Below are 20341 nucleotides of genomic sequence, written 5' to 3'. Positions count from 1 at the left end.
CTTGGATCTTGCAATGAGTAGTTTGCTTGGATTACATATTTCAGCCCTTCTATGGTCATGTTGTATGGTGGCCAACGAAAAGTGTTCCAGCATTCCCTGGGTCTTTGCAATGGTGGAAAACATGGAGTGGGGAATCAAAGCATGAATCTCTCCGAATCTGAGATTGTTTTCCCATTTTTTTTCTTGGCACTGTTCTCCTCAAGATACTGCTATTTGGACCTTTGAAAATCATGTCCATATATTCATCCACAAGGCATATGCTGACTGGTGGGTTTTAACAGCAGCTGCTGTGATCCAGGCAGAAACTTTCCCACACCATTTAGACAATAGAACATCTATTGCCATCATGTTAAAAACATCTGTTGACGTGCAACAGCTGTTAGTTTACTGTAGACATAAGGGGAAGGGAGGTCAGCTGCCCCTATTGCCTGTTACTTTTATATTTTTCTTCCTTTTTAAACCTTGTGTGGTCTCAATTATATTGTTCAGGTGGTGGAGGGGGTGGCTTTCTACAAAAACGCTGCTGCTTTTTCTGAAGACACTGGCCTACAAATGTAATTCTATGGCTTATATTTCTCACACAGTTGATTCCCTTGGTGAAACCAATCACTCAGGAAGTTATATAACTCATGGTACGTGAGGAAACTTCAATCAGCAGCTTCCATACTTGTGTTCCTTCTGGGAGACCCATTGCTCACTCCACACCCTACCTCCTACCAAGACCAACAAACCCAATTGTCCTGGTAGACCCATTGTTCACCCCACATTACTCGGATCTACCTCCTACCCATGATCCTAAAACCTAATTTTGCTGGTAGACCCATTGCTCACCCCACAATACTCAGATCTACCTCCTACCCAAGATCCAAAAACCCAATTGGCTTGGTAGATCCTTTGTTCACCCCACATTACTCAGATCTACCTCCTACCCAAGATCCAAAAACCCAAATGGCTTGGTAGATCCTTTGTTCACCCCTCATTACTCAGATCTACCTCCAACCCAAGATCCAAAAACCCAATTGGCTTGTTAGATCCTTTGTTCACTCCACATTACTCAGATCTACCTCCAACCCAAGACCCAAAAACTCAATTGGCTTGGTAGATCCTTTGTTGACCCCACATTACTCAGATCTACCTCCTACCCAAGATCCAAAAACCCAAATGGCTTGGTAGATCCTTTGTTCACCCCTCATTACTCAGATCTACCTCCAACCCAAGATCCAAAAACCCAATTGGCTTACTAGATCCTTTGTTCACCCCACATTACTCAGATCTACCTCCAACCCAAGATCCAAAAACCCAATTGGCTTGGTAGATCCTTTGTTCACCCCACATTACTCAGATCTACCTCCTACCCAAGATCCAAAAACTCAATTGGCTTGGTAGATCCTTTGTTCACCCCACATTACTCAGATCTACCTCCTACCCAAGATCCAAAAACTCAATTGGCTTGGTAGATCCTTTGTTCACCCCACATTACTCAGATCTACCTCCAACCCAAGATCCAAAAACCCAATTGGCTTGGTAGATCCTTTGTTCACCCCACATTACTCAGATCTACCTCCTACCCAAGATCCAAAAACCCAAATGGCTTGGTAGATCCTTTGTTCACCCCACATTACTCAGATCTACCTCCAACCCAAGATCCAAAAACCCAATTGGCTTGGTAGATCCTTTGTTCACCCCACATTACTCAGATCTACCTCCAACCCAAGATCCAAAAACTCAATTGGCTTGGTAGATCCTTTGTTCACCCCACATTACTCAGATCTACCTCCTACCCAAGATCCAAAAACCCAAATGGCTTGGTAGATCCTTTGTTCACCCCTCATTACTCAGATCTACCTCCAACCCAAGATCCAAAAACCCAATTGGCTTGGTAGATCCTTTGTTCACCCCACATTACTCAGATCTACCTCCAACCCAAGATCCAAAAACCCAATTGGCTTGGTAGATCCTTTGTTCACCCCACATTACTCAGATCTACCTCCTACCCAAGATCCAAAAACTCAATTGGCTTGGTAGATCCTTTGTTCACCCCACATTACTCAGATCTACCTCCTACCCAAGATCCAAAAACTCAATTGGCTTGGTAGATCCTTTGTTCACCCCACATTACTCAGATCTACCTCCAACCCAAGATCCAAAAACCCAATTGGCTTGGTAGATCCTTTGTTCACCCCACATTACTCAGATCTACCTCCTACCCAAGATCCAAAAACCCAAATGGCTTGGTAGATCCTTTGTTCACCCCACATTACTCAGATCTACCTCCAACCCAAGATCCAAAAACCCAATTGGCTTGGTAGATCCTTTGTTCACCCCACATTACTCAGATCTACCTCATACCCAAGATCCAAAAACCCAATTGGCTTGGTAGATCCTTTGTTCACCACACATTACTCAGATCTACCTCCTACCCATGATCTTAAAAACTAACTTTCCTGGTAGACCCATTGTTAACCCTCCACTGCCCAGATCTACCTCCTACCTAAGATTCACAAATTCAATGTCCTGGTAGATTTAATGTTTCCGCCTGATCCTTCCCATCACTGACCTCATCATTTCCAGTCACCTCCCTGCCACAGCCTCAAATCCTATTGACCTGGTAGACCCACTGTTTTTGTGTTCTCCTGACTGCTGCTCCCACGTGCATGACGCATCCCAGTGATGGCAACCGGTTTACAAAATTGATGCCAATGCCTGACTCAGACACATGAAGAGCAGTTTTGGCTTTGCAGGCCTCAGAGGTATGAAGAAAGCCTGCTAAGGAGTTCTTCGAGCTTAAGCTCCGGTAGGAGAGATGAAGAGGTAGACACTAATGATCGCTTCCCTGCCACATTTCTCAGATTTCTTTCTTTCTTTATTGTGATGGCAGCTCGACATCTCTGATCCTTGATATTCACCACCCTTGCTGCTGTGCCCAACTGTGTTCTTGCAGTGGGGTGCCAACTCTTATTGAGAATCACAGGGCAGAGCCCTCCCACCATACCTGATGTTTGATGAGGAAAGAGATACAGGTATCAGACTCGGCACCACCAAGCTGAGGAACAGCTTCTTCCCACGGGCAGTGAGAAAGCTGAACGACTAAAAGAACTGCTTGCACTAACCCTCCAAGTCTCTCATATTTCTGAAGGAATATTTATTTATTTATTTGGATCTATGATTTACTTGTCCTGCGTATATATTATTTGTCTGTATGTGTGCTATGTCTGGTTGCACGTCTCCGTGTTTTGCACTGAGGACCAGAGAACACTGTTTCATCGGGTTGCCTTTGTGCAATCAGATGATAATAAACTTGACTTGACATTGTAGTTCACATGTGACACACAAAATCACATGGGCTACCTTGTGTTATTGTGCTAAAGATTAAGGAAACATCTTACTTCACTCCTTGCACCTTACACACGTCGGAAAATCCTTCACATGTGACCTTGGAAGAAACTGCCAAGTCTCCAATGTGTCACCACAAATTTAGGGTGCACTTTTATGCATAGCACTTTTATGCATAGCTCATTGATTCTGGCTGGGGTTCTGCAGATTTGAAGAACATCTTGATTTCACAGCTCTTCGAGGAAGATTTTGTCTGGTTTGCCTAGACTGTCAAATATAACATTATACTAGCAGGTCCTCCTTCTCTGCATGAGTCTGGTGATGTTGAGAGGAAGTGAAAGCTTAAACACTGATTGCCCACAGATAATTTCTGCACAGAGTGGCCAGAACCTCCTCTCATTTGCCATCCATGCAAGAGAAAATTCCCATAAGCCTCACTGGCCATCAGTGAGAATCAGGACTTTTACCCAAGTATTTTCTTCTCAGGCAAGGAGTACGGTGGATAATCGTACATAGCTTGAAAATAAAATAGAGCATCTTACTACCCTGTAGAACCCACTGCAACAACAGATGGTGGTTTAACATCATGGTGCCAGAAGAGGAGTTGTTCTTTGAACTGAGAAGCCCGGGCTACTTTGGTATTGCAATCGATAAGGGGTGTTGCACAACCAGATTCAGGTTCAGGTCCCCAAGCCTTTCTGAATTACTTTATAATAGCCAGGAAATGGGATAATACCATTATTAGCATCAGAGCAACTGAATGGGAAAGAAGGCCACTATCCAACATCATGGATCTTGGTTTCCATTGAACCTCTCGGTGATAGACGATCTGTGAGGAAGGATTATGCTCAACTCCTGTGTCCCAGTCTTATAACCTGAAGACGTGTTTCCAAGCATCAACCGCAGGGAATGGCCATTTACAGAAGGTATTGATTCCATCATCCGACGAATATTTGAGGAATAAAATGTTTTATTTTGCTAATTCATAATCTGACATTGTGGGAGATCCAAAATATTCTGTCAATGAATATACAGCATTTCTAAAAGAAAATAGATCCTGTCATCCTTGTTAAGGCTTTGACAGTATTACTTTACTGTATTTGAATTCATTTGGGATCTGTCAAGTTATTCTAGTATAAAAACTTGACAAGATGAATAATTAGCTGGCTGATTCCGTCAACCCAAATGTAAGCGAGTAGCCATTTAGTCGTGAGCAGCTTTTTTCCCCTCTCTCTCCATCTCAGTACTTTTAAGCTTCTGTCAAGAAAATGTTAGCTGTAATTGACATGCCACAAAAATAGTTAGCACTCTCTTTAAGCAGGGAATGTGACTAATGTCATTTTATTTCTACTCATCAAATAAACTACTCCAGTTCCTTCATTTCCATATTCCTCACTTTCTTGTGCCACAAACATGGCAAACCTACTGTCAATGGTAATCCTGAGGCCAACAGTGCAGAAAGATGCAGAATTGTGTGCAATATCTCTTGGCAAGAAGGGAAGGAAATCTGGCGAGGTTCCTGATCCTCATTGCTGATCGGCGAATCCGTTAGAGAGTTTGCATGTACAATTGTCAAAGGGTGATAGGGCCAAGCCCTTCTTGTTTGAACAATTGGTGGGCAATTAATGATCTAGGGTTTTGCATTCTCTCCTGGCTGTCAGCCCCCACAGAGATGGAACTCAGTGTGTGAAGGCAATAACACCCAGTCCCCAGGATCTCCTCAGTCTCCCTCTTCCAGAATACTTGCAGAGGAGCTATGCTTTGTAAAACTATCAAACTCCCTGGTGCTGATCCTCAGCTCCCAATATACACAGCTGGCATACAAAAAGCTGCAAAGAGCAGATTAATAAAGTCAGATATTTTATGGTTACTTATTACATTTAGCCTTCTGAATCATTTATTTTGATAATTACATTTCCCCTCTGTTAACGTTTGAACTTAAGCTCAATCTGGTGATTTTGGAACCATCCTCTACATTTAAAATCTTCAAAATGTTGCTTTTCATTCAGAAGTTTGCAATCTTCTTAAAGATTGCAAGTTGTTTAAGGTTATAAAAATGTTAACAATTCATTGAAAAATCAATGGAAAAACAATTATATATATATATTTGACAAAGAAAATCCCTGTGATTTTCTACCTTCAAATCAACAATCGAGGTAAAGCAGATAGTTCAAACTATTTGAGCCAAATTTTCTCAAAACTGGATATAACATAATCAAAAGGAAAGCAATGGATGAGATGCTACTTTCACAGAACAATAAACTTCACAACAGACCCAATCAAAATGTTAACAAGGGGTGGAGATTGCAGACTTTGGAATGAGAGCTGAATTTTGGAACTCTGCTTTGATCCAGTGAGTCTCTTCACTAGACTGTGGGACAAATCAAGTCCAGCAATTTTTGTCACTCCGAAAGGACCTAAAAATTGGCATGTACATTTTAAAACTATATTGTTTACCACAGTGCCTCTGAAGCACCGATTGTCCATTAGGACCTTGTAACAGTTGAAGAACAAAGCCAGACTTTGTATCTTTGCATGTCACGTGATTTGGTACTCAGAGTTATTGTCACTCTATAAATCTATTTGCCAGTGATAAAGTATATTTCTTTTGAATCTAGTGGTATGGAGCAAATTATGGATTAAATACTATTTATTGTTATGTAATAAAACAGAAATGTAATAATGCATGAAATTGCCTTTTGTCTGCCAAAAGCCAGGCAAAGATTCACAATTAGCTTTAGCATTGCACCAGACTTTCAGAGAAAGAGAATCAAAAGAGAGTCCCCCCCAGAGTCACTGAGTGTCTGTGGATTTACCTCTAGTGCTCCCACAGCCTCTGCAGTTCAGTTCAAACCATCAGCAACCTGAGCTCCAGATCCAAACCTCCCACACAATATGGAAGCCTTCAGCGACCGAGGACCTTCGGGAGCCCTCCTTTCCCACGGCATCCTCTTTAACCCTGGCCCCAACACCGTGCTCCCATGAGCAGTCCACAGCCTGTCACTTGACCTTCGAACTCAATCTGTCAACAGCCTGTGTGTGTGCCCGTCAGCCGTAGAGCCCCTTGCTGGTCCACCACCGTGGTCACCATCCTCAGGGTCATCTCCGCTGCTCCTCCTTCTCAACAGAGGGTGGTCTCCCAGTTACTGGTGCCCTGCTCCAGTCCGCTACCCCGCCAGAGTCTGAACCCCTCGAGGCTGCTGCCAAACACAGGGGCCGCCATCTTGGGCCCAGGTCCCACAGTTCCAGGATTTTAAATTAACAGGCTGCTTAAAGTCTGTACAGAGGACTGGGTGGAAGGGCCCCACGGGGAGTGCCGTTTCTCCACTGCCCACTCTTCCTGGGTCCGCAACAGCAGCATCTCAGTGCCGTCGTTTTTTATACAGCACCTAAGCATCTGAGAATCAGATGATTCAGAACGAAAGAGAAATTACGTTGAAGGTTTTCTCATTTGTATTATTTATCATTAAGTAATATAATATTCAGTAACAATTGTGATTCTCAAACTTCCGTTCCCACCCACATACCACTTTAAATAATCCCTATGCCTTCGGTGCTCTGTGATCAGTAAGGGATTGCTTAAGGTGGGAAGGTGGGAAGGGAAGGTTGGGAATCACTGATCTAGACCCAATTGTTACTAGAATATTTTGCTTGTCGTTAGCCCATTTCCTTTGGAGTTATGATACCGTGCACATAACGAGTCAATTAGGTACGATTGAAACAGTGGTTTTCAAACTTTTTCTTTCTAGGCACATCCCACATTAAGCAATCCCTTACTAATCATAAAGCACCTATGGCAATAGGGAATAATTAAAGTGGTGGGTGAGTGGAAATAAAAAGTTTGTGAGCCATTGAATTAGACAAGAGTATTGGGCCACTGAATATTCTTCATCATTCATGAATGATGCATGCTGCATTTCAATGTATTACTACGTGAACAGAAAAGGAATCTTAAACCTTGATTGACCTTCCTGCTCTATCCCCATATCTATGGATTCAAAATTGTTGACCAATTTTAGTTTCAACTCTGCACATCAGTTGACCCTCAGCAGTTGAGAATTCCAAAATTTAACAACCTTCTGAGTAAAGAAGTTTCTCATCTCAATTCAAACAGAACAATCCCTCATTCAGAGTCTATCTTCTCTCATACTAGGTTCCAACCAGGGAAACAACCTGCCATGTTAATCTCTGTATACTTTCATTGCCATCACATATACACCTCCCATGCTTTCCACTGTACTTAATCTCTTCTCAGAGATAACCTTCTCATCCCAAGAATCAATCCTGTGGACACATTCCCTGCTCCTTCCAAACTCTGCAATATTTCCTTGACCTTACACTTTAAACCCTTTTCATTAACATCTGAAATACCTTTGAACTTCCTACAAGTTAGCCTTGCGAAATTGATCTATAAAGATCAGCATATCTCAGTAATCACATCTCTCATCTTCTTCAAGATATGCTGATTCTCCATTTCCTACAAGTTAGATATTTTAATGCTACTCCATATTATGCTCTAGTAACATCCAGATGCTTACTGATCAAAGACTACTTTCAATCTCACAACAAATTCCTCAGCATTTGTTTTCTTCCCTCTATCCTGCCCACTAACCAATCACCATCAGGTAATATATTATTCCTTGCCTTGTGATCTGTTATCTTGCAATATTAAACCCCATATTGAGGTGAAACAAGAAAGTTTGCAGATGTTATGATTGTAATAAATACATAAAAGTGCAGGAAAAACTCAACAGGACCTGCAGGGTCCATAGGTGGCGAAGATCTACGACTACCGTTTCTCGCCTGAGCCCTTTGTCAAGGAATGAGCAAAAACAAAACGCAAGCACCTGAATAAAAAGGCTGAGGGAAGGAGGGAAGAAGGGGCAGGGGGAGGAGAATTGTGCCGAAAGACCAGAGATCGACATGGAGGGCAGGAGAGAAAAGCTGAGAATTGACAGGGAGAGGGACCAGCTCTGTAAAATGAAGATCTGGATGAAAGGAAGAAGAGGGATAGGGAAAGAGCGATAGAGAGACAAGGGGTGGGAGGCTGGAGGAAGGAAAACATTGGGATAGAGCATGAGAGAGTTGGGGTGGGGCAGGGTTGACATCAGAACAAGTCTAATCGAGGGGGGCATTAGGGTAACTCCGGGGGCACAATCTGACGTTTGAAAACTCGCTCAGTAAGGGGAGGGGGGCCTGCTTACCTATCGTGAACCTCCTCTGTGCACCACCACCATCACACTTCCCCCTCCCTCCAACGATACAGACAAACACGCTGCTTATATCGGGTGGAGACTAGTGATGCTAGTAACGTTAATGCTGCGGGTAGGGGTCATATGGGGGAGGAATGGCCACAAGCGGGTGGGGATCACAACACCTCATGTTGGGTGAGGTGCGATGACCATGAATGCCCCCCCCTTGGAGTCGGCCCTGGAGTGGGGGGGGGGGTCTGAACGGAACCCAGAGAAGTTGCTATTTATGCTACCTGGTTGGAAGGTGTCCAGACAGAATATGAAGTGTTGTTCAACTGACTCTCCTTTATCTATTCTAGTCACAAATATTTAAATAATGATTATAAACTATCATAAAACTTACAATAATTTTATATTCGATACTGAGATTTTCCAGGTGATGAAAGACTAGGTCCTTATTATTAGAAATAATAAAAAGCGAAGTGTAACAGTTACTTGAATTTAAATCAAAAAACATTATAAAAGCCCTACAGATTCTGCGAAACAGAGCAAACTTTTTGGATCAATGCCCTTTTATCAGAACTCAGTCTAAGCTTATTAATTAAGGTATTAGGATTAATAATTAGTTCATTCTCAATCTGTTTTCCTTTCCCTCCTTTCTGAACAACACTGATTTTTTTAAAGGCATAATAGAAATAATTGTGCATTGACTGGACCAGATGTTCTGCACAAGTTCTTTTTTACAACCACAGGACAATGAAACAGAATGGGTTAATTCTAAGATCTGGGTGAGTAAATTCGATAATATAAAGACATCACACTCAAGGAGTTCAGTCCCCAAAAACATGGATGCAATGACAGTTTTATGATCTCACCTTTGATCAGAATAAATTTTCCTAAAATCTGAGAGGGGCACTCTGCAGATTTACCACGAAACCTGAGGCTCTACAACCAATAAGATTCAACAATCCTCACAGAATCGTCAACTACAAAGCAGGAAATAATAGCACAGCACGGTTGGCATAGCAGTTAGAGCCTCGCTGTTACAGCACCAGAAATCGGGACCAGCGTTAGAATCCAGCTTCTGTTTCCTCCCACTATTCAAAATGTACTGGGGGTTGTAGATTAATTGCATGTAATTGGACGGCAGTGGCTCATGGGCTGAAAGGGTCTGTTGCCTTTCAATTTAGATCTAAATTAAAAAATTTAGTGATGTACTTGTGGCAGGCTGCATCAAAGGAAAACACAGACACAATGCTGTTTGTGGCAACACAGCTTTATTCCACTCACATAAAGACAAAGTTGGCTGCTAGCTGCTTGCAGCAGTGATCCCGGAGAGAGAGAGAGAGAGAGAGAGAGAGAGAGAGAGAGAGAGAGAGAGAGAGCACGGTCGGGACCTCAGCTTTACACCATAGGTCTTCTGGGCCCACCCGGTGGTCAGATGTCATTAGGTCGGGTTCCGTGTCTCTAGGTCACCTGTTGGCTGAGTGATATACTGCAGCATATCATCACAGTACTGTAAACAAACAAGACTTCACATGCTGGGATAGACCCTACTACCAAGGGTCAAAGATACCTGGTATCCCTTCAGCCAGTTTCAAGCCTGTCTCCAGCAGTTCACAGCCTGGTGCGAGTTCCTTGACCACAGTCTCCAGCAGCCCACAGCCTCTGTGGGTTCCTCGCCTCGAGTCGCCAGCAGCCCGCAGCAAACGTGTGTCTTTCAGCTGCAGATCCCCTCACTGGTCCGCTGCCATGGTCACCGTCCCGTGGGTCATCTATTCTGCTTATCCTACTCCAAAATATTTATACACATTTATTTTAAATAATATCTTTATGTAAAAATGTGATTATTATGTGCTCTGCATTGCATGTGAGTGTATGTATGTGCACTGAGAAACACTGTTTCACCCGGTTGTAAAATAAATTTGAACTGAAACCTTGATTCTGTCACAGGGAAGCTCATTACAAATAGTTTTCTTTTTAGAATTTATTCTCCAGGGACTGTTAAAAGAGCATGAGGCTCTTTTACACAGTATCTGCATTGACTGGATTCTTGCAAATGCTTCATACCAATGTGATAAATTTGGACACTTCCCAGCATTTTCATGTATATCAGTCGTCACTGGCTTTCACATGACTAAATAAATCAAACAAACAGTGTCTTGAGCAAAGTGTTTGTACAGTTGATTAAAAGCCAGACCAAAGCAGTAATTTGAGATGTTATTTATGGATCATTAAATGCCAAGAACTCTAATGCTCCATTACTAATGTGGAGGAGATCCATCAGCCAAACAGTGGATCAAGGTTTCGTGTTGTTGCTTAAAATTGTTCAAACCCATGAAAAAATCTTGAAGAACTTCAAGTGCATGATATTTTCCACACAGGTCGAACTTTATTCTAGTTTAAAAAAAAAGCATCAGGTCAATATTAGGCCATAACCACAAAGCAGGCCACAAAACAAATTACAATGGACAACAATTTTTTTCCCAAAGGTTTGCCTTCTGCAAAAAAAATTGGGGTGTATTGTAGGTAAAATAATTTCAGATTTACTGTATCATGTTGGAAGTTGGAGAAACATTAACTTAACTTTTATTCAATTTAGCACGTTTAATCACATAATGATACTGACACATTGCGTTAGCCAACTGATCTAAAAATGTTTTGCCATTGGTTTTTGTTGGTATTCAGAATTTGATGCTTCGCGTATCATCGTCCAACAAAAGTTGGCCAGCATTGATAGATCCCAGTTGGCCTGACACTGTTTTTCCACGGTCGTGAAATCTTTCACCATGTTGATCACTGACTGTGCCAAGATCAGTAGGGAAGACGTCCAGGTTTAATGCAGAAAATGACATTTCAACGACTTGTGGCATTTCATGGTTTTGTATGCTTGAAGCAGACTTAAAATATTACAGGAGATTAGAAAAATAGGATATATCTAAAATAAAAGGTATGTAAAAGGAAGTTTTAAGGTGATTTTTGTGATCAGTAGCCCAACATCCATAAAACACACTGAAAAGCAAAATCTTCGCTGTGCAATGTTATCGCTGAGAACTTTCATTGATTGTACGTATTCAGGTCTTTGAAGAAACTCCAAAAAACAAAATGTTTCATATGGACTTGGATACTAATGGAGATGTCTTAAAAGGATTTTGAATTTATGCTTAATGAGTACAGTGAGAAAAAAACTTCCATGCACCAACATAACTAACAACCGTGCACTGCAGTTTTATTTTCCCAGGAAATCTTTACCAACTCTTAAAAATGTGTAGTGGATTGGAAACACTAATGTTTATGTGCTGAATGTATTTTTATCTGTCATAACAGCACATGTGCCATCCTTAAAGCCATTGAGGAAAAATTTTTGAAACAGAAATATATTTAGTTAAAATGATTCTAAAACGCCATCCAATTGTGCTGGTTTAGGATAGAAATTTGTTTAGTGATTTGTATGACCAAAATTAGGCAAAGAGAATTGGTGTAGGATGGAAATGTGGAGGAGCTGCTTTTCCCAGAGAGTTGTGAATCTCAGGAATTCTCTGGCCAGGGAAGCAGTGGAAACCCCCTCATTGGAAAATATTTAAAACAGATAGATTTTTGAAAAGTAGGATTATGGGGAAAAGTCAAGTCGACTGTTGCACAAGTACAACCTGGCAAAACAGCATTCTCTGGTCCTCAGTACAAAACATACAGACACACAACCAGATGTAATCAGGGGCGCAGGGCCAAATTTTTTTAGATGCTGGAACTCACCAAAAATGATGACAAGGAGGTCTTGTGAGACCTGGTCTTGGTGGCCTCCATGTTGTATTCGGCTTTGTATAAATGACAGCGAATTGTAGGACCACGAAGTAGGACAAGCAGTCGTGGAAGAAACAGGTATGTCTCGAATAGAGAATAGCTCTCAGCAGGAGCGGGGTTGGTGGGGGGGGGGGGGAACTGAGCGCTGCCATTGCCGCCGCTCTGAGTGGACATGTGTGAGGTGCCCGAGTGGCCTTGAAGTCGCCCAATGAAGTGCCAGAGTGGCAATCTGGTGAGCTCTGGCAGCACTGCACTGCTGGACATAACACACATATAGATAAACAATACACATGCAGGACAAGTATTCATACATACACATAAATAAATAAATAGTGCTTTGGAAATATGAGAGTCTCAGAAGGTTAGTGTGAGCAGTTCCTTTGGTCATTCACTGCCCATGGGAAAAAACTATTTCTCAACCTAGTGGTGCTGGCTTTGATAAAAGGCAGGTAGGTGGAGCTGAGTCCGTGGACAAATCAGCCATGACCTTTTTGAATAGTGAAGCAGGCTCGACAGGCCAGATGGTCTACTCTATTCTTAGATTCTAAAATCAATTTCAAAATTGGTATGATTTTGGACAACTTGTGCTTGAAGGACAGATTGCAGAAACTATATTTCTTTGACATGTTTTTTTAAAATTGTCTGGGAAATAAGATTTTTTTCATGGATGGAAGAAAAATAGAGGGTTACAAGGTAAGGAGGCTTTAATACCTTTATTTTTAAGGACAACATCTAGGGATGAAGGACCTGTACTGTGCTGTTTGTTCTATGCTCTATGTTCTTATGTTCTTACGTTAGTAAGGGATTGATTAAAGTAGTATGTGAGTGGGAAGGGAAGGTTGAGAATCACCGCTCTTGACCCAATTGTTACTGAAATATTTTGCTTGAGAAAAATTGTCATTGGCCCATTTCCTTTGGAGTTATGATACTGTGCACATAAAGAGTCAATTAGGTACAATTTAAACAGTGGTTTTCACACCTTTTCTTTCCACCCACATCCCTCCTTAAGCAATCCCTTACCACCTATGGACCATAGACCACCTATGGCATAGGGATTACTTAAAGTGGTATGTGAGTGGAAAGAAAAAGGTTGAGAAAAACTGCTCTATAGCTTGCAATATGTGACTAGTTCTGATGAAGGGTTATCATCCTGAAACATTAACTTTGCTTTGGGGTAGCATGACTGGCAGAGCATTTAATGCAATGCCTGTACAACACTGGATATCAGGATCTGGGATTGAATTCCGTGCTGAATGTAAGGAGTTTGTATCTTCTCCCAATGTCTGCATGGTTTTCCACTGAGGGCTCCGGTTTCATCCCACCATTCAAAGTGTAGGTTAATTGGTTGAAAGTTGGATGGCAAGAACTTGTGGGCCAAAATGACCTGCTACCATGCTGTATGTCTAATATTTAATTTTTATCTCTTCACAGATACTGTCTGTCTTGCTAAATATTCCCAGCCCTTTTCATGTTTCTGCCCAATCAGATGAAAATCTGATTGTGCAGTTGATATATAGTCTATCCCTTTCTCCCTTTTAAAATAATTGCACTTTATTAGCAAACTTCCAGTCAACATGTCACCACGATTTTGTGACATATTCATGATAATCAGCCTGATTTTCATTCTGATGCTGAAATGATATTTAGATTCTGCACTACATTGTTCTAACCTTCATTCAACAGTTTAGGGTGCATTTTATCTGGACCTGATGATTTATCCACGGTATAACCTTCAATACAGTATATCCACTCTCTCGATGCTTATAATTTCCATTAACTTGCATTTCCTTCACCAACAGCAATGCCAATATTATAGAACAATTGGATTAGATGGAAAAGAAACAGACCCTTTATTCCACTGAGCCTGTGACAACCATTAAACACGCATCCACACTAAATCCTACACTGTCCCATTTTATTCTGTTCACGTTCCCATCAACTTCCTCCACACTCGACCACCCATCTGTGGACTAACCTGCCAATCTACAAGTCTTTGTGATGTGGGAGAAATAGAGAGCATCCAGAGGAAACCCGTGTAGTCTGAGGGGCAGCATGCAAACTCCACACAGTGTAAGGTAAAACATCATGAGATGGGAATGTGTAGGGAGTTACCCTGTACAGGGCAGTAACAAGAAGGGGAGGTGTCCTTGTACTCCTGTTAGGTAAAACATCATGAGATGGGACCGGAGAAGGAGTCACCCAGTACTAAGGAGTAACAGAATGCATCCTTGTACTTACAAGATAAGAGAGACATTGATGGATTGAGAGGCAGGAAGCTAGCAGGGAAAGGATAGCAACAGTTTAAGAGAGACATTGATGGATTGAGAGGCAGGAAGCTAGCAGGGAAAGGATAGCAACAGTTTTAGTCATTGGACAAGTAATGATATGATGATGTTCTAAGCATGTATCCAAGGGTATAAAGAATCACCATTTTGCTGATAACGGCAGAATGCATTCTCCGGCTAACATCGTTAGTCGCAAGTGTTACAATCCGGTAATAAAGAACAAAGAACCCTGATTTCGACTCAGCCTGGTGTTTGTCTCACTCATTCATGAACAAAGCAGACCTAACAACAGGCAGCATCAGAGGTCAAGATGGAATCCTGATCACTGGAGCTGCGAGGCTGTACCACTGACATCCATGAACCCCAGCAATTATTTTAATCATCCATTCTAAAATTCAACTTCATGTTCAAGTTCAATATCATCTCACTGTACATATACAACCAGAAGGACATACACACGTAAAACATGGCTCTTAGTAATCATATATAAACATCAAGACATAAATTTAAATATAAATATTTTGGAAGGATATACACAGTTACAGAATACTGTCAATCAATCTCACAGCCTGCAGGAAGAAGCTATTTTCCAGCCTGACGGTCCTGATTTTGATGCTCCTGTACCTCCTTCCTGATGGCAGTGGGTCAAAGATACTGTGTGCTGGATGGAAACAGCCCTCAATTATTCTTTGAGCCCTATTCAAGCAAGTCTCCTGGTATATGTTGTCAACAGAGGAAAGTGAGAACTCAGTGATCTTCTCAGCCAATTTGATTCTCAGTATTGACTTTCGGTCTGATGTTTTTCAGCTACCGTCCCATGCAATGATGCAGCCAAACAGGACACTCTCTACTAATGCTGCTGTAAAGTGCTGTCAAAATCAGAGCTGGTAGCCTTGTCCTTTTCAATCTCCTTAGGAAATGTAGGTACAGCTGTACCTTCCTGACTATTGAGATGATGCTGTGGGTACGGGTCTCAGACAAATTGGCCAGGGAAAGCACAAGTTCAACCCTTTGCTTTAGGAATGAATTGGATTAGTGTTGCTCGAACAAAAAGGGGGGATGTTGCATGAATAGGAAGACAATTGAGCCTGCTATTCCATTGACCTTTTGTTGGACAGTCTATGTATAGCAGCTTGGAAATGCTTAGGGTCAGCCTGAAAGTCTGTCCCAGTCAAATAAATGCCAGACTATGGCTTAATTTGCTCCTGAGGAGTAACCATTTAAATAATTCAGTGCAAAGCAGCAGGCTTTGTGCAACCTCAATCCACCAATTGCCAGCATTTCAGAAGAAAGTGGGAGGATTGCGAAGGGAGTGGGAAAAGATTCAGAAACCATTTATTCTATCACGTTGTAAAGAAAACTTCTGAGGCCCACTATATGTCGGTAAAATACTCCAAGATTACCCATTGTTCTCATTGACAGTTATGAAACCACAGGGTATGTAATTACAAAGTTATTACCATAGTTCCACTGACATTATAATCAGGAAGTTATTTATTGGTGGCACACTGTTAGTTACAAGACTACGAAGAGACCTTATCCATCACTTGCAATGCTATATAATTACCTTGTTATTTTTGGATGTCTGCCAGTAAAATGTTGCTATAAAAAGAAATTTGTAAATTTATTTCGATTACAGACTGTATTAGTCAAATTAGGTGATCATACAAAGAGAACAATTGTAAATTTGTATGGTAGGTTCATTCAACAATCTTTGAAGCTTTATTTAGGATGTCTGAGTGATGGCCAAAAAGGTACACCTTCTGATGTAAATCTCAGTTGCTCAAAGCAGGTAGAGTCCAAGATTCCTATCAAGTCTGTTGTCAAGATAAGAGATCGATGTTACAATAAGTTCCAACAATCAAAGGGAAAACAGAATTTCCACTGGGTTTTGCTGCTCTCCGTTACAGAACTGTGCATCCCTTGCTGGGAAATGCACCTGAGACTGCCAAGTGAAAGTAGAAAATACTACATTACAATGATTCCCCTCTTCTTCTGGCCCCTCAGGGTTTACAATCCACCAATGCTAATTGCAAATATGAGGAGCTTGGGCTTATTCTGGACATGCGCAGAGTGCAAAGAAAATAAGATCCAAGTCAAGTGAAGATCCATGTAATGCGAAAGAAGACCACTTGCCTTTATTAAGTGCCGTTTACGCCTTCCTTAGGTCCCAAAAAATCTTTGCAACCAATAATATATTTTGAAATGGGTAGTCATTGATGTAATGCATTCCCAGTGTTAAGTGAGAAAGGACCCATCTGAGAAGGTGCTGAGATTGCAAAGTTTACCCCATGACAATATTAACGGCTGCTTCCAGCAGAATGAAGAACAAGTGAGTATGCATGTGGAGTAAGATCAGTAGGTGGGTGATGTAGGACGAAGCAGAGAGTTGTTCAGAAGACATGGGGGAGGCAAGAAGGGGGGGAAAAGTCAGAACCATGAAGAGATGTACTCCTGAGATAACTGCAATGCTTCTCAAAGGATAGTGGAATCACAGTGTTCTACAATACAGAAACAGGGCCTTCAGCCCAACTTGTCCTTGCTGACCACATTGTACAATTTGCCTGCGTTTGGCCCATATCCCTCTGAACTTTTCCTATCCATTGGCTGACTAAGCGCTTTTGAATATTGCTATTCTTCCTTCATAAGCTATGTCCTCTGATAGCTCATTCCATATACCCACCACCCTCTGTGTGAAGAAGATGCCCCTCAGGTTACTTTTCAACCTTTAACCTCTCATGATCTCTGATTTTACTACTCTCAAAAAGAGGCTGACTCTTTATCTTTTCTAATCCCCTCCTTACTTTATAACTACTCAGAGGTTTCTATGCGCCAGGGGGATGTCCCATCTTGTGCGGCTTCTCTTGATAATTCAAGCCTTCCAATTCCAGTATCATTCTTGTGAAACTTTTCTGCACCCTTTCTATCTGAATGATATTATTCTTGTTGGAGGGTGACCAAAACTGTGGTCTCACTAATATCTTGTACAGTTTTAACATGACATCCTTGCTTCCCACTGATGAGGCATGCCAAATGCCTTCTTCATGATCCTGTCTTTAATTTTAATTTAAAGGTACCGCATGGTCAAAAGCCCTTCTGGCCCATGAGCCCACGCCATCTAAATGCACTCACATGACCAATTTACTTACAAACCCCCATATGTCTTTTGAAACAGGAGCACCCCAGAGGAAACCCGTGCAGACACGGGGAGCTCTTACAAATTCCTGACAGACAGAAGTGGGCTCGAACCCAGGTTGCTGGCACTGTGATAGCGTGGTGCTAACAACACTATCCGTGCCTTCGCCATTTTCATGGAACTCTCCACCTTTACCCTTTTGTTCTCCCACACTCCCTCGTCCTTACCATTCATTTGGCAATATTACATAACTCTCATATTACTCTGGGCTCTACACTAGAGTTCCCATTCTCTACAATCTTTCCCCGGCTCTGCTGCACGACTTTGTTAGCAATCCTCTTGGTGCCAGAAAGAGAACCAACTTCCTCACCCTCACCTTCATGCTCCTGGAAGGCTTCAGAAAGCCCGAGGGCTTCCCTGCAAAACTTTTCAAGAATCTACTTGCCTTGCAATGAAACTGCAAAGTTAAAAAAAAATAACAAACCCGCCTTAATACGTTAATTTCTGCTCTAAATGCTTCCTATAGGTGGGAAGATATCCCAATGAATTTGAGGTCTGCTTCACACACAAACAAAAGAAATGATAATTCCTATACGTTATCCAGTCATTTCTTGAAGCGATTAAGGGAAAGCCTTTCCAATTATTTCCCTTCGGCTAATCTCCTGTATGAACAGCATCAATGAAACTATTACCAATGCACTGAGGACAGGTAAAAAAAAAAGAGAGATAAAATGATCAAAAAATTAGGAGATGTTTAGAGTTTCCACTGCTCTTTTTGTCCAATTTGAAAACAGGGTAAATTATATGTTATCATTGCTCATGTGAGAAGGTGAGTATTAAAGTATTGACACAAGTCGAGAAGCAGAGTGCACCATCGTACATATTGATATTTCAGTAAGGCTAGAGCTGATTGTGAAGAATAAATTCTTGCTTGGCAAAGACAGTAAAAGGCTATTAATGATTGGGTAAGGGACATGACCCATTGTAAAGAATCCTAAGAAATGTGTGCTTGTATGGAAAATGGATTTGTGAATGTTCTGGAAGTCTGGAAGTTTGGTATGCTGCCGAGATTGCCTGATGCCAAGGGAATCAGAGTCATGGAGGCAGCACCATACAGGCCTTTTGGCCTTTGAGTCTGTGGCAGCCATCAGAGAACACTGTTAAACACTAATCAAACATTAATCCCAGTTTTACTTCCTCACAGTCCTATCAACTACTCCCATATTCTGCCATTCACATAAACATTTCAGGTAATTTACACTGGCCAATAGACAAATGAGAGGGGAATCTTATAGAAACATATAAAATTATGAAAGACATAGATAAGATTGAGGTAGGTAGGTTATCTCCATTGGTGGGGGAGACCAGAACTAGGGGACAGAGCCTCAAGATTCAGGGTGGTAGATTTATGACAGAGATAAGGAGGAAATGGTTTTCCCAAAGGCTGGAATCTGTGGAATCCGCTGCCCATTGAAGCGGTCGAGTGATCTCAGTAAATATATTTAACACAAGAGTGGATCGATTTCTACATAGAAATGGAATTATAGGATAGGGGGAAAGAGTAGGTAGGTGGAGATGACCCTATCATTAGGTCAGCCATTGAATGGCAGAGCAGGTTCGACAGCCCAGATGACCGATTCCTGATCTTATGTTCTTGTCCAATTAACCTTTGCTTTATTTGTCGATATTTTTCAGGAAGAATTCAGAAGCTGGAGGGGGCTTCTTTTCCACAGCTGAACACTAGAAACAAATTGAACAATGTATCTCTTTAATGATCTCTAAAATTGGGTTTGGAATCCCAGCTTATGACCCTTCTTCTTAATGAATCCCAGAAACCAGGTAAAGCCTCAAATGATGAAATTACTAGAGGCCACTGTATCTGAAGCAGGTTCTCCACCACTTTCCTAAAAGCTACCACACATCCCCAATTCAGCCCCTTCCTTACATTGTTTTGAATTTTGTGTCCATGTGTTCTGGGGGAAGTTTCAAATGTAAATGGAACCAGTCAAGTCATTTACTGTTATCTGATTACACTAGTACGACTCAATGAAACAGTGTTCTCCAGTCCTTGGTGCAAATCACACAGGCAACTAGACATAACACACACATAGACAAACAATACATATTCAGGCCAAGTATTCACAAATACAAATAAATAAATAGATACATTTTGCTTTGTGAATATGAGAGTCTCGGATGGTCAGTGTGAGCAGCTCCTTAGATCGTTCAGCATTCTCACTGCCCATGGAAAGAAGCTGTTCCTCAGCCTGGTGGAGCTGAATCTCCTTCCCCACTTGGAGCAGCTGAAAGATGCTGTGTGCGGGGTGGAAAGAATCCTCATTGATTTTGCACACCCTCTTCAGATAACGATCCCAGTAGATCATATCGGTGAGGGGTGGGGACCACTCTTATGGTCCTGTGGATTGACCTTCAATCCATTTCTCTGCAGCACTGTACCACAATGTGATGCAGTTGGTCAGGACACTCTCGATAGAGCTTCTATAGAAGGTTGGCATAATGGTGGCCAATTGCCTTGCCCACTTCTCAGGAAGTTGAGCCTTCCTAACAAATGAGGAGATGTTGAGTTTCTACAA

At 41.7% G+C, this 20341-nt stretch overlaps 1 long non-coding RNA gene across 1 annotated transcript in view; it reads left to right on the top strand.

Moving 5' to 3' along the window:
* The window catches only part of LOC138756549 (uncharacterized), a 108617-nt gene that overhangs the window by 773 nt on the left and 87503 nt on the right, over window positions 1-20341 (top strand). The gene's annotated exons all lie outside the window — the stretch shown is intronic.

The sequence above is a fragment of the Narcine bancroftii genome, chromosome 3 (assembly GCF_036971445.1).
Source record: "Narcine bancroftii isolate sNarBan1 chromosome 3, sNarBan1.hap1, whole genome shotgun sequence".
NCBI classification, from domain to species: Eukaryota; Metazoa; Chordata; class Chondrichthyes; order Torpediniformes; family Narcinidae; genus Narcine; species Narcine bancroftii.
Note: the sequence above shows the minus strand (reverse complement) of the source record. Positions and strands in the feature narration are given on the sequence as shown.